Here is a 15,939-nt window from a genome sequence, read left to right as displayed (position 1 = left end):
CCATTGGACTTGGGGAAATGGACAAACAGACAGTGTCTTGTCAGACGGTGACCCTTGTGGGAGTTTCTATTTGAGAAAGGGTGATCAGAAGAGGCCTCTTTGGGCGCCTGGGTGGCTCAGTTGGTTGAGCGACTGCCTTCGGCTCAGGTCATTGATCCTGGACTTCCAGGATTAAGTCCCGCATCGGGCTCCCAGCTACTTGGGGAGTCCGCTTCTCCCTCTGACCTTCTCCTCTCTCATGCTCTTTCTCACTCATTCTCTCTCAAATAAATAAATAAAATAAAATAAAAAAAGAAGAAACCCCTTTGAAGAAGTTTTGAACAGAGGCCTGAATGATCTACGGAAGAGAAGAATCATAAGAATGATCTACGTAAGAGAAGACTGGGGCAAAGATACAACAAAGGCAAAGGTCCCAAGGCAGAAACTATCTCTAAAAACCACAAGAAGAGACAATGCTGTCAACAATGCTGTCAAAAAATGATGTGAGGAGCGCCTGGGTGGCTCAGTGGGTTAAGCTTCTGCCTTCAGCTCAAGTCATGATCTCAGGGTCCTGGGATTGAGCCCTGCATCAGGCTCTCTGCTCAGCAGGAAGCCTGCTTCCTCCTCTCTCTCTCTCTGCCTGCCTCTCTGCCTACTTGTGATCTTCCTCTCTGTCAAATAAATAAATAAAATCTTTTTAAAAAATGATGTGAAAGCTGTATTAAAATTTTGTGTGCTCCTCAAAAGATATGCTGAAGTCCCAAGCCCCAGGACCTTACAATGTGATCTTACTTGCGGAAAGGGTCTTGCAGAATCTTACTGCATACATATATGTACTGAATCCAATATGACCCATGTCCCTACAAGAAGGTCATTTGCAGATGGAGCAGAGATTGGAGAGATGCAACTTCGTGTCCAGGAATGCCAAGGGTGGGTGGCCACCACCACGAGCATGAGGAGTCAAGGAAGGATTCCCTTTAGGGTCTTAGAAGGGGTGTGGCCCTGCTGACACCTTCATTTTGGACTTCTGGCCTCCAAAGCTGGGTGACAATAGATTTCTGTTGTTCCAAGCCTCACGGATTTGTCATACCTTTGATGGCAGATCTGGGAAACAAATATAGATGCCTTTTAGACATCCAGGTTCTGGAGTTGAGGGGAGAATTTGAGGCCAAAAACATAAATTGGGGGATATAATTAGAACATGATGAGCAAAGAGGCTAGACTTCACTCTACAGCCAAATCCAACAATCTGCTATCCACAGGAATGAGCAGATGCCAGCCTTTGGGAGAACAAGGTGGCCTACATTCTAAGACGCCTGTAGAAATTTAAGAAAGCCAAGCAGATCACCATCTTGGTAGATTAAATCAATGCCACAGCCATAGCAGATAAAATCCTCTGTAATGGTAGACCATTAAACAATAAAACCATAACACAGAATTCATGATCCAATAAATATAATAAAAATTTATTAAATGGTGAAATGCAGCCAATGCACATATGTAGTGGTAATCAGTGACCTCAACAATTACCAAAGTGACAGAATTAAGTATCGAAGAACAGACAAGGAAGTAGCCCAGAACGATATAGTCAGTAGGACAGAATTAACAGATAGAAATGGGGAACAGGAAAAAACAGAACAATAAACTTCCTTTGTGAGTAGACAGGTCTCTCCCAAAAAATGTCATCAAATTTTAGAGCAGATGTTGGTCACATGTGTGGTAAGAAGAAAAAAATGAACAGAAGGAAAAGGTACCTCGAAATCATCCAAACTTCACAGAGCTTGAAACATCATGGGGGATGCAATAAAATTCAGAACATGGCAGACCATTCTTCTCACAGTGATCGAAATAAGTATGATACCTCACTTGGTAAGATAACATCTTAAATTAAAAATCATGTCCTTTGGGCTCTAGGGTGTGAGAAAAGACTGTGTGTGAAGGACGTCACCCATCTGAGTCTGATCGGGGGTCGTCTTGGCAGAATCCCCTACCCACCCCTCACCCTGGGAGCTCACGCCCCACCCGGAGGGAGCAGGCTGGGTTTTTTGCGGAGAAGCTGTTGCCTCTGCTTACAAAATATCTACTACGTTTTCTTTTGTCTTTCTCACAAGTCCCTTCAAGATGCCCATTTTTAAAGAAATCTCATTGCCTCTAAACTCCAGGTCCAAATTTTTCTTCCAGCAGCCTGATAATCAAATTAAAAACTGTGTAGAATCCATTTTTAACAAACGAGGATCCTCAGACTCAAGAAGTGGGTGTCTGGCAGCAGCAGGGATTTCCTGCCTCTTGTGTTGGATGAAATCTCTAGTTATGACATTGTTATGTCACCAAGACACAGAGCTTGCCAAATCTCATCTTAGACATTTATGTGGGTTTTCCCGAATTCCCTTCAGCAATTTAAATCCTAGATGTTATTGCCAGCTACCAGGAAAATTAAATAGGGAATATTCAGGAAATATAAAGTGACTAACAGTTAGCGTTGCACAATTCTTTCTCATGGGCATTTTCCATGGCTGGGAAACAAACTTGAGGGGAGAAAGGAACACAGTAAAAGTTCACAGACATCCTGAGGTCCAGAGTCTACAGACATATGGAGAAATTTCTGGTCCTGTTCCTGGAAGGACTGAATGTTTTCAGTAAACCTCTCTGCCTGGGGCTTGTTTGATCGTATCTTAGTAGTCATGATTAAATACAGTCAGAATTGGGCATTAGTAAAACTCAAGATTTAAGTCTTAGGGACCCACAGTTGGCCTTCTCTCCAAAGGGCAAGGAATTTCTAATCACCTGAAGTCACGAACTATTATTCGAAACACATTTAGACCTTCCCATTCAAACTAACATCCCACAAAAGTCTAAGATTGTATTATTACACTTTTGTGAAGTAGTGCTAACTTGCTCCCGAAACAAAGAATGGAGACTATGTTGAGAGATGAGTGTGGACCTTGCTCCCCAGTGTGACCACACTGTAGAGACCAGGCCCAGGACGTGGACACAATTCTTACAGCAGCAAAGAACATGACCACTGTCAGCTAAGAGCGTTCTCACGTGTATAAGATGGAACCACAAAGGACAGAAAACAACTGTGTGCCTGCTTGACATGGACAAAAAAGATACATTCCAAAAAATAGAAAATAGAGCATTTTGGCCAGGATCCCTTAGGTCTGGAATTTCCTCTGTTTTCCAGTGTAATAGGAATCAAAGCCTTCAGAGAAAACTTTACTTTTAAAACAGGCTTGTTTTATCTTGGACTTTTCTGGGGTGGTTGAGTTTAGCTGTGAAGGTCAGTGTTCGTGTCTGAATGTATCCAACATGGGGAAGTCGTGAAAGGTGAGCAAGGTTGTCCTCTCCCTCGCTCGCTCTCCTCCTGCCCGTACATAAATGGAACAGTAAAACTGTAAAAACATCCTGTTGTTCTCGCAAAACATGTTTATCTAAAGTAAAGATCCGTGCCTTATATCCTAGAACAAGGAAATGCTTACCTCTCTACTAGATATCATTGGATAGGTAAATTTCTGATTTCCTTAGAAGAGAAGACATTTATCTACAATCTACTTTTGTGTATTCAATCCAAAATAAGTAGCATGTGCTTTCTTTGTCCCCATTCATCCTGTAGCTACCAAAAGCCGGGGGTGGGGGTGCCAGGGGATGGGGGGGGGTACCCAGAATCTATAAAATCCTGCTTCTGTGAAATGTTCTTTGTACCTCCTGGCCCCATCTCACAAACTAATAAACTGTCTAACTCCATGCTTCTCTGCCCTCCAGAATACACATCAGAGCCAGATGGAAATTCCACTGACCAAATTAAAACACACTAATTGGGCATCAAATTTCTTCTGAAAATGTTCCTTCCCAGCATCATAGATGAGGTATCGTGTGGGTGTTGGATGTACAACTAAAAGGAAATTCATTCTTTCTGTACAAATAAATCATTCAAATTCACTTTACTAAACTCTCTTATTGGTTCCTGGAAATGATCAAATGTAGGATGTGGGGAATTTTACTGCTCAAGTATTCAAAAGGTTTATTCAGTGAATGGACCCAAGAAGAGTGGAAACAAGAGAGCTAAATCATTTTTTAGATAATACATGTTTCTTTGCTAAAACAGTTCTAGAAAATCAAAGGCTACATCTGGGATACAGACATACAGATGTTCTTAGCTTCATATGGACACATGCAAAAATCTTTGCTGTTTAAATATGCTAAACGTTTAAAAAATTAAACTTAAGACTTTCTGTTGTAACAGTGACTCCTAGTTCATAGTATCTGCCAAAACACACCATAAATATAAAATTAACCTTACAGTTAGGGAATTCCCATCAACGTAGTCAGCTCTATAAATTGCAATGAACTTTCTGTCCATTGTACAATATTCACAGTGATTCAAAAATAATTGATCATCCCAAATTTTTTTCAGAATCGGTGACCTGACCTAAATGTCACTGATTATGTTTACAGAGGCCTTAAATAACTCTTGTATTTCTCAGGTCAAGGTCAACATCAACAGTGACAAATCATGTTAATAGCACATACCCTTGATATGATGTGATAAAAACGGCACTTTATCTCTATATGGTCTTCCTCTTTTAAACCAATAACATTATGAGAAAAACACTGGATAAATTCCAATAGAGGGACATTTGACCAAACACCTGACCAGTTAGTCTTCCTCAAAACTGTCAAGGTCATCAATAACAAGAAAAGTCTGACATTGCCACGGTTAAGGGGAGCCGAAAGGAGACATGACAGTTATTGTTATCTGCTGCTGTGGCTGGTCTCCTGGAACAGAAAAAGGACACCAGGTAAAATACTAAGGAAATCCAAATAAACAATGGACGTTAGCTGATAATGTATCAATATGATACAGATTGTATTATGATAATGTATCAGTATGTATCAAAATGTATCAATATGGTCTCATTAATCACAAGTAATATCCACCTGGGAGAAACTGGATGCAGAGTACAGACAAACTATGGACTGCTTTCTCAATTTTTCTCTAAATCTAAAACTGTCCTAAAAAATAACGTCAGTTTTTAAAATCTTTATGGCTATTGTTTAAAATGCCAGCTTTGTGTCTGCAGCTTACTTGTAAATGGCTCAAATAAAAATAATATAGAAAGAAACAGGAAGAAAATAAGATAAATGTAAAAAATGTTCACTTACAAGGACTCTTGTGAAAGTGTCTGAGAATTCTTCATACTCATCTTGAAACTTTCCTGTAAATCTGAAACTATGTCAAAGTAAAAAAAAAAAAAAAAAAAAAAAAAAAACATGGGGCGCCAGGGTGGCTCAGTGGGCTAAAGCCTCTGCCTTCGGCTCAGGTCATGATCCCGGGGTCCTGGGATCAAGCCTCACATCAGGCTCTCTGCTCAGCAGGGAGACTGCTTCCTCCTCTCTCTCTGCCTGACTCTTGGCCTACTTGTGATCTCCGTCTGTCAAATAAATAAATAAAATCTTAAAAAAAAAAAGTAAAAAAACACGAAGGCAAAGAATTGCCATAAACCACCACAACAAAAAGAGACATATACTAAACAGGGAAAATATTTGTAACATATGTGATAGACAGTGAATTAATTCCTCCATGTATAAGTCATAGGAATAAGGCAATACCACAGTAGAAAAGATAAAGAAATAAATAAATCACAAAAGAAGTGTAAGGGCCAATCAACATGCATGTAAGTGCATGTATATGTATGCACACAGACACACACATATATTCTCAACTTCAGTATCAATAAGAGAAATGTGCATTTTCCTAAGATAAAATTCTGCCTAATAAATTGACCCTCAAAAACAAATAAAGAAAAAAACCCTAAAACTAATAAAAAAATCCAAAGTTGGACAGCGTATCATTAAATGAGCACGGTACTGCTGGTGGTTGTCCCAACTGGTCCTATAGTCTGGTTGTAATTTGGGAATCATGAAAGTTTCTAAAGATGTTCAATCCCTTTGATTCAGTATTTCCTTTACTTGGTAGCATTTATCCTGAGGAAATAAGCAGAGAGGTAGAAAACTTACATGCAAGGCAGTTGATTATAACATGATTTGTAATAATATTATGTAAAAAGCTTAACAATTGGAACCGGTCAGGGGTGAATCATGCTATGTCCGTATGATAGATTACTAAGTAGCCGTGATACTATCACATCGTGAAAGAGTGCTTACTGACAGTGGGAAATGTTAACAATATATCCACTGTTAATAGTAGTACTCTTTGGGCGGGGTCACCACTGGGTTGGCAGTAACCTCAGACACCATGGAAAGAGATTCCGCGTGGGTTGTAGGACATGAGCCCGGGGGTGATTCTATTTCTGAGGGGATGCAATGGTGGCAGTAAGCAATTGATAAGCTTAAGGACCCAACTCTGGAAAATGACATGGACTTTACAATAAAATATTGAGTTTTCCCAAATTTAAAAAATGTTATGTATTCATTCATTTTGCAAATATTTAAGTACCCACCGTATTCAAAATATTATGCTAGGTGCTCTACAAGGAAAGGAGAGGAGTCTACCAAGTTTGATAAAGGGATCTCTCTGTCCTCCGTGAGCTTACAGTCTAACACGGGTGCTCCAAACAGGTTTACAAATGACTGTGATATAAAGCAGAACAATGGAGGAGGGAAGGAGCACGTCCGGTTATGATGACAACAGAGAGAGCAGTGTCTGAGATGAAACAGAGTCATCTTTTAACCAGTTTCTATTGCCACAGGGAACACTGGGAACGAGACATGTAAGGATAGTGTAGGGAACAGCTTGACCAAGGAGGAGAGATGATAAACAGAAGGCTTATTTGGGAAAGCATTAGTTTTCTAATTTGGCTGAAAGCGTGAAGTAGGATGAGCTAAGAACTGGGAAAGATAGGCTAAAGACAGAGATCAAAAAGCCTTAAATACCCATCTGAGAAATCTGGACTTCATATGTTAGGCAAGTGTGGTTCTTAAAGGTCTCTGAGCAGTCTTTCGTCTGACAATCTGAGAAAATCTGTACCGACAAGATGAATCTGACTTTCCCTGTGGGAACAAGGTAGACTAGCTCTCCAGAGAAACTCTTCTCGTGGCGAAGCAACTCAGCTGCAAGCACAATATTTGAGAACATCTTTATAAATACATAACTGGGTTGGCAAAATGGTAGGTGAAATCCTCAGCTCTCTGACATAGGAAAAAGCATGACTCCAAATGGGTAAGAAAAGGATGAATTGTCATCCGCCAACTCCTGATGGCCAAGGGCAGGAGGTCAGTAAACTACAGCTCATGGGCCACATCTAGCTAGCCACCTGCTTTGGTAAAGAAGGTTTTATTGGAACACAGTCACATCTGTTCATTTTGTGTATTGTCAATGGCTGATTTCAGGCTACGATGGTAGACATGAGCAGTTGCAACAGAGAGCAGATGGCCTGCAAAGCCTGGAATATTGATGAAGAAAGAGTTTGTCGACTCCTGGCCTTGAGTTTTGAGGGGTTGAGCCCGTGGGATTTGGGAGATAAAGCCAGATGTCTGCATAGAGTGGGATGCCATAGAAAAGATGAGAAAAAAATTGGGACCCTAAAAGGTGACACTTTCAGTAGCTGGATTAGGAAAATGTTTGCTCTGAAGAGAGAGATGGAGAGGATACTTACTTGCCTGTCTTGGCTATGGTAGAAAGGAAGCGAAATTTTTCTTTACCATTAGCCCATCCTTGTACATGTCAGAACCCACAATATCTGCATGGGGGTCCAAAAAACTCTTGGCCAAAAATTTGGTTTATCCAAGTAATCCTGGCTTGGGAGTGCCTCTTGGTGTCTAAACAAACACCAATCTTTGAATTCTCACAGATGAAGTTCCAAAAAATATAAGTTTCAAATCAAAAAGCACAAGATACATGAGTAAACGCACTAGTAGAAGTAAAACAAAGCAGAAAAAAACAAACATCAGGATGAGACCCACAAAATAGATATTAGAATTATTAGATGCCAATATAAAATATTATGTTTACTATACTATACTATTTACTATAAGAAATAAGATACCACCAAAGAAAAGAGATTATCAAAAATGACCAACCATATTTAAGAACAACCAAATAGAACATTGAAAATTATAAATATAATAATTGATATTATAAAGTCAATTAACATTAAAGTAACATATAGACACTAATAACAAACTGGAAGATAGATCTGAAAAAATTACACAAAATCCAACACATAGAGACAAAAATAGAAAGTTAAAAAGAGCTAAGAGACACAAAGGACAAAGGAAGAAAGGTCTATTATTCATCTAATCAAAGGTATAGAAAGTGAAAAAAGAACAGGGAACGTACAATAGAGGTAACAGAAATAATACCCAACAATTTTCTAGAACTAATGAGATACAGCAGTCCACAGATATAAATGAAAGAACTTCCACAGACCAATTAATTATAAGTAAACTGCAATGCACCAACAAAAAGAAAGGCTTTAGAGGTGCCTGGGTGGCTCAGTCAGTTAAATATCTGTCTTTGGTTCAGGTCATGATCTCAGGGTCCTGGGATTGAGCCCTGCTGTGGGGAGTCTGCTTCTCCCCCTCCCTTTCCTTCTGCCCCACCCCCTGTCCATTTGTCCCCCCCCCAATAAATAAATAAAATATTTAAAAATAAAGAGAAAGTCTTCAAAGATAGAAAGAAAAGATAATACCTATAAGAATGGACAGTTAGACTGACAACTAGTTTTTCATCAGTCTTTCATAGAAGACAGGGGGATAATACTTTCAAAGTTCTGAGATAAAAATCAACAATTTAGAGCTGTACATACCCAAAATGATCTTCTAAGAAGGAGGATGAAAAAAAGACATTTTCAAGCAGATAAAAACTGATAGAATTTTCAAACAATGTGTCAATCCTAAAAGAACTTTCAAAACAAACATATTTTAGGAAGATAGAAAAGTAACCCTAAAAATAATTTCTGAAAGACAAGAAGGAGTTATGATAGATGGTCAAGACTAAGTAAATACAGTTGACCCTTGAAAAACACAGGGGTTGTTCTGTGTATAACTTTTGACTCCCCAAAACTTAACTACTAATAGTACTGTTGACTGGAAGCCGTCCTGGTAATGTAAATAGTCAATTAGCAAATGTTTTGTGTGTTATATCTATTATATGGTGTATTCTTGCAATAAAGAAAGCTAGAGAAAAGAAAATGTTATTAAGAAAATCATAAGGAAGAGGGGGCCTGGGTGGCTCAGTTGGTTAGGCATCCAGCTCTTGGCTTTGGTTCAGGTCATGATCCTAGGGACATGGGGTTGAACCCTACATTGGACTCTGCACTCAGCAAGGATTCTGCTTGTCTCTCTCCCTCTGTTCTTCTTCCCACTCACACTCTCTCTCAAATCGATAGACAAAATCTTTTTTGAAAAGAAAGACAAATCTTGAGGAATATATATTTGCAGTACTGTATTTATCCAAAAAAGTCATGTATAAGTGGACCCATGTACTTATATTTCCAAACTGTATTGTTCAAGGGTCATTTGTATTGATATATAATAATATATTATATATAATAATAAATAATGTCCAATCAGTGGTGCTAAAGAGAGATTTGAATTCTAGGTAAGAAAATAAAATTTGGAAGGCAGTGATATGAGTTAACGTGTTTTAAATGTGTTCCTTGTATTTTTTAGGAGAATAAAGATATTACCTTTAGACTTTATTATGATAAGTATGCATGTCATAATTTCTAGATAATGACTAAAAAGGAGAACTAAAGAATATAATTTCTAAATTGGGGTATGGGATAAGAAAAAAATGTAACAACTACAAAAAAAAAAACAAGAAAGAAGAAAAAAGAAACTCCTTAGAGCAAGACAAACAGAAGGAACAGAGTTGCGTGATAAAAATAAATGATAATTATCAGTAAATATGCTAGTAGTCACAATAGATATAAGTGAACTAAACTCTCCAGTTAGAAGACAATTCAAAACAAAACAAAAACCTAGCTCTGTGCTTTTTACAAGACACACCTAGAACTTAAGGAAACCCAAAGATTAAAAAGAAAATTTGGAAAAAAAAGTCACCAAAGTACAAACTAAAAGAAGGCCAGTGTGACTATGGCAATTCTAAACAAAGCAAACTTCAAAGCAAAAGTTATTACTAGTAGAGGCTCAAGATATAGTAAGAGAATGTGCAATTTACCAGACAGGTGTAACAATTCTAAACTAGTATGCACCTATAGCCTCAAAATATCTAAGTAAAAATGTCAACAAAATTACCGGAATAGAGTGAAAGAATTAGACAAACAGCCAGGGACAACAAAAGGAAGCTACTATGATGAGCTACCCAAATACCCCTTGAGGGTAGAAAGTCTTACCTCTAGGATTAGAGCCCATATTTGCGGCCAGAAAATAGCCCTTAGCTGTCAACCCTCTTCAGATAGGTCTCAACTGGAACAAAAAAACAAACAAAACAAAAAACTGCTTTGCCCCCAATATTACTCTTCCTCCCAAGGGCAACCCATATCCAATGACCCGCCAAGGGGGTGGAAAGAATAAAGACACAGCTCCCTTTCCCAAGCTGGAGGGCCAATCCAGCTCCGAATGTTTCCAGAGAATCAGCTAAGGCCTATCTTGGGCCTGCATCACAGCTCAGCTTCTCCTTCTGCCCAAATTCCTCCTCCCTTCAGGAGATTCCAAAAGCACACTCTAATAAAATCACCCTCCATCCCAAAGCCTGCTCCCCAAGGAAACCAATCTGCAACAAATACCCAAGGGGGAAGCACTTGTTAGAAAGTGTGGAATTAAAAGTCAGGAAAGAAGGGGTGCCTGGGTGGCTCAGTGGGTTAAAGCCTCTGCCTTCAGCTCGGGTCATGATCCCAGGGTCCTGGGATGGAGCACCACATCAGGCTCTCTGCTCAGCAGGGAACCTGCTTCCTCCTCTCTCTCTGTCTGCCTCTCTGCCTACTTGTAATCTCTGCCAAATAAATAAATAAAATCTTAAAAAAGAAAAAAAAGTCAGGAAAGAAGAGAGGGCTAAAAAGTAGTAGTAAATTGGATGCCCACAGTGAAGCATCCTAGAAAGACTAGAAGACTGAGGAGGACTGAAGGGGGACGCCAAAAGTGTGTGACACTATAGTGTCACCAAGGTCAAAGAAAAGAAAACTTCAAGGTACTTGTAAGTTACAGTGTTAAATGTTTATCCTATAGATAAGAAAATTGTTGTTGCAGATACTCAATGTATACCAAAAACACCCATTTCCCTTTCCTCCTGGTCCACTGTCAATTTGACCAGAGGAGACCACCTCCTCTGCTGTTAATGGACGGGCTTCAGGTGAGCTGATCCTACCCGTGGTTCTGACGGTAGCCTTGCGCTCAGGCTTGGCCAAACAGAACACGCATTCCTTGCCCCTCAGTTTGAACTAATGAGACTCAGGCCCAGAGTTTTTGTTCAAGCCATTAAATAAGCTTCTCCTTCTTCTTCTTCTTCTTTGTTTTTTTTTAAATTAAAAGACCCAGAGTTTGCTGGCAGCCATCTTGCCTCAGACCTGCTGGCAGCCATCATGTCACTGAAAAACCTCAAGAGAAAGTCACCACAAAATGGGACAAAGCCAAAAGTCAGAGAAAACCTTGATGGGGTTGACATTGAGCACCTGAGGAAAGCAGTTCCTGCAGACATGCCCCCTTAGACTTGTCCATGACTGAAGCACTGAATGCCCCCCCCTTTTTAAATGAATTTGATTTGGATTTTTCTGTCACTAACACTGTAAAAAAAAGCCCTGAAACCACGAGGACGAGTATTCTGTATATTCAACTTCATATTCCACTTTTTACACCATGTGTGATTATGGAAGAATCTGTGGTGTTTGAAAGTAACCGCCTCAGTTTAAACCCACAGTGACCATCTTTGTAACCTTGGGCGTATTACTTCATCCTGGTCATAAACTGGGCGCAGTAACAGCGGGGACTTCACAGGGTGTGTGAAGGCTTAATTAACGCATATAGGAAAAGCCCTAGGACAGAGCCCACTTCCTAGTAAATGCTATAAAAGCGTAAGTTGTCGTTAGTTATTATTATTCTTAATTACAAAATCTGCATAAGCATCATTTTAATAGCTGAATAGATATTCGCTAGTTTACATGCCGATAGACCTACGAACAGGCCAGTTTTCACTATCACAAACAACACTGCCTCAAACAACTTTGGGAGGAAAGCTTTATGATTTTATTATTTCCTGAGTGTAGAGCTAGTGAAAATACCGAGTCTCCAAGTTTTGTTTTTTTTTTTAAGATTTTATTTATTTGACAGAGAGATCACAAGCAGGCAGAGAGGCAGACAGAGAGAGAGAGTGAGAAGCAGGCTCCCCGCTGAGCAGAGAGCCCGATGTGGGACTCGATCCCAGGACCCTGAGATCATGACCCGAGCTGAAGGCAGCGGCTTAACCCACTGAGCCACCCAGGTGCCCCCCAAGTCTCCAAGTTTTTGAAGAAGGCAGAATCTTACAGTCTCGTTATGAACTCTTTCGCACTTTTATATCAGTTAAGCTTCCTGTGTGCCTGTCTATAATCCCCACCACCCAATGTTCTGGGAATGTTTTTCTGGCTCACTGCCCAGTACCTACCATGGACTGGCACACAGTAGGAGTTCAATAAATATTAATTGGTGAATGAATGAATGAATATAGGTAGAACCCGGAGAAGTGTTGGCATTTGCTGACTTCTCACAATGCTACTGTGCCTAATCACTGGGCATATCCCCCTGTGCTTGCATTACAGAGAAAATGATAAAGCCATTCATGTGTAAGCGTTTCTACCGGAATTGTAAGTTTATGTACAAACTAAATACATTTTTCAAAAGGACACATGCTGGGGTGCCTGGGTGGCTCACTTGGTTAAGCATCTGTCTTCGGCTCAGGTCATGATCTCAGGCCCCTGCTAGTATATGTGCTCTCTCTCTAATAAATAAAAATCTAAAAAGAAAAAAAGAAAAGACACATGCCTATGGATGTTTCTGAGTATGGGTTTATAAGAAGATGGTTATAGATTTTTAGCAACTTGTTACCTTCCCTTCAGAGATGCTGAGATCCTTCCTGCCCCTAGTGTATCTCCCCAAGGATGTCTGGTGCCTGAAATCTCACTGTGGCAGACCCTCTTCTTTGGCATAAGCTTTTACAGCCCCTTAAGTGGAAATACTGCAGACCAAGTAAGACATTTTATCTTCTAAATCGTTTATGCTCCTGGAATTTAACAAAATAACCTCCCAGATGAATTAAATCATGTGCACTAATAAGCAATAGAGAATTTTGGAATCTTGCAAAGATTCTAAAGATATAATCAGTGAGTAATGACCAGCAATCACAATGAGAATATAGCAATAATGACAGAGACAGATACTGTGACGGAATGCTGATGTTCTAGGCTATGTTCTAAACACTTTCCCACGTACAATCTCATTTCTCTGGCTCAGGATCCTCTAGAGTAGGAGCCACTATTATCACTGTCCTACAAAAGTTAAGTAAGCCGTTGAATCCCTCGGCTGGTGAGAAAGTTAGGATGTAGGCCCAGAGCCTGGGCTCTTCACTGCCCCAGATTTCTTATTCTCATTCTACCCAGAATAAAAGAAAATATCTGTCACTGAGGGATTGATCTGGTAAGATAACAGCAAATTATTTCAGAACTAAATCCAAAGAAGTAACTTCTCAATTTTTTCTTTTCCTGAGGGAACAGCTTTGCTCTCCATGTATGCTGTGCACACTGGGCGATTTGCTTGTGTCTATATCAACATGTCTCTTCTGTGTTGGTGGCAGTGTAGGAATGAAACAGATTTCTGAAATCTCCTAATAAAGGGTTTATGTTAATATTTTTAATAAATCTATTAATTTATTAATTTATCTGGCAAGGGACTAGAGCGCACCCTACTGGCCAGCTAATAGGAAATGCACCATTTGCTTGGAGGGACACGTAATGCTGAAGTTTGAAGTTAAATCAGATTCATGTTTAAAAGAAACCTGAAGCTTTGTGCAGTGGTAGTATCATAGCCAATGAGGTTTATCCGAGGCACGATTATTGCTAATTAAAAGAAACCCGAAAAACACTGTCTTGCAAAAATCCACATATTCAGTTAATGCACCTATTGGACACTAAAAAGTTTTAATAGTTCTAAGTTCCAGAAATGGGCTAGAACTGGAAATACAATAATCACCAAAATAGCATCAAAAGCTCCCTAAGGGAGTATGAGGTCAATGAAAAGTGATTCAATTTAAAAATAAGCAACTATACAAATCGCCTCTCTAAAATTCATACTATGAAAAAGGCTGAGTTTACTGTTTATATGTTTTTCTTTTCTCTGCCCCCCCCCTCTCTTTTTTAGGCGAAAAATCTAGGAAGGGAGAGGAGTATCCCTACCCTCAGAAGGGAAAAATGGAATTTGTAAAGAAATCTTTTTCTGCTCAATTTTTCAACTGGCTGCTACCGTTGGAAGCGCCATGGAGACTTCCCTGGGCTGTGGTGGCCTTCATGAAGGAATCCCGGCTCTTACCAGCCTGGAGGTTTTGCAGTAACACACAAAGGTTATTGGATATATAAATATATATCAGTGCCCGGATGTCCCTAAGTCATAAAGTGGCCTACTAACAAATGACTCCTAGGAAATTCAATTCTTCCATTGTTGTGTATTTTTTTTTACTGCACACTTAGCTATAAATTAGTAAAAAAAGAAAACTGCATAGTCACATTTAGATCATGAACAGACAAAAGTAAACAGTCTAGGACTAAGAGGGCAATTCAGAACATGTCTCACTTAAAAGTATTTCTTTATAAACAACAAAGAAACACAAAACCGTCTATAATCAAGAAGAATAAACACCAAAACATGTATCCTCTTCCGCAGGATTCAATATTTGAACATAAATTTGGAAAGCTTGTAAGGTCCCTGTTCAGTATGCTCCTGCTTACCTACGACTTGTGGTCTTGCTAGACAGGATGAAAATGAACAATGTCTTTAGAAAAGCAGTGTCTGTGATTCTATGGTTTCTGAGCCAGAACCTCTCCTTGTTCTTACTCCAAGGACAGCTTCTTCTTACCCTGAAAAATGGGCAAGTGCACAGAGACAATTTAGGTCAGTGTGATGTAAGTCTAACATTTTAGATGTTATGTTTAGTTTTTTTTTTAATTAAAAAACAATCAGCTAATATAAATTCCTTGGGAAGTACATCAAGATTAAATGGACTGTGAGAGATATAAAAAAAATTGTCTGACTTCAACCTTCTCATTGGAGACAATTTAAAACAAGTTATGTTCTGTACAAAGAGAATATTTTTACCCTAAACCTCTAGTCTAGTGTTCTAGTCTGTTAAAAGTCAATGAATGATCACTCGATGAACACAATATGCTAATATTATTTCACGCTGCTTAGCATTTTCCTTGTAAACTCTTCCCAAAATAGTCTACAATATCATTGACATGACCACGCTATTACAAAATATCACTAATAGACTATTAGATAAAAGATTTGTGGGGTGTTAAGTCTATGCATGCAATTCAGCAACAGGTGAGCAAGCTATATCACATGAACATAATTGTAAGCAAAATTCAGTAAGCCATCAACTCTGTTTTTCCCCAAAAAATGAATAAACCAAGTTGTTGATTCTGCACGTTTAAAATAGATTGGAAGGGGAAAAAATGGATTAATCGTATATTACTTGTGTTTTTATGATTTTTTATAATTTACCAAAACAGCACACCAGACAGTTCACAACCATATAACAAGTATCCTGTTGATCTTTTCTCTAAAGAAGGGGTGTGTTTGGTGGTTGCTCTGGTAATTATCACTGGTAATGAATAGGGGAATGTAAAAGCATGCCAATAAGGCCAAAGCACAAATTACAACTGTATTGTAGTGGCTTGAAATAGCGTAACGAGGGTTCCTTTTGGATGAAACTTGAGCTCATCTAGGTCCCCATTCAGTAAATGCTGCACTGTGAGGTCTGAAAAGATGTTCTCTGGCAAATTCTCAGGCTGG

The 15,939-nt window shown here is 39.2% G+C and overlaps 1 protein-coding gene across 1 annotated transcript in view; it reads right to left on the bottom strand.

Moving 5' to 3' along the window:
• The window catches only part of LOC309842511 (uncharacterized protein), a gene marked incomplete at its 5' end in the record, with an annotated part of 50,471 nt that overhangs the window by 30,404 nt on the left and 4,128 nt on the right, over window positions 1-15,939 (bottom strand). The window contains 2 exons of the mRNA XM_082686705.1: window positions 10,299-10,371; window positions 14,874-15,002. The remainder of the gene's footprint in view (window positions 1-10,298; window positions 10,372-14,873; window positions 15,003-15,939) is intronic.

This window comes from Mustela nivalis (genome assembly GCF_964662115.1).
Source record: "Mustela nivalis genome assembly, chromosome: 10".
Taxonomy (NCBI): Eukaryota; Metazoa; Chordata; class Mammalia; order Carnivora; family Mustelidae; genus Mustela; species Mustela nivalis.
Note: the sequence above shows the minus strand (reverse complement) of the source record. Positions and strands in the feature narration are given on the sequence as shown.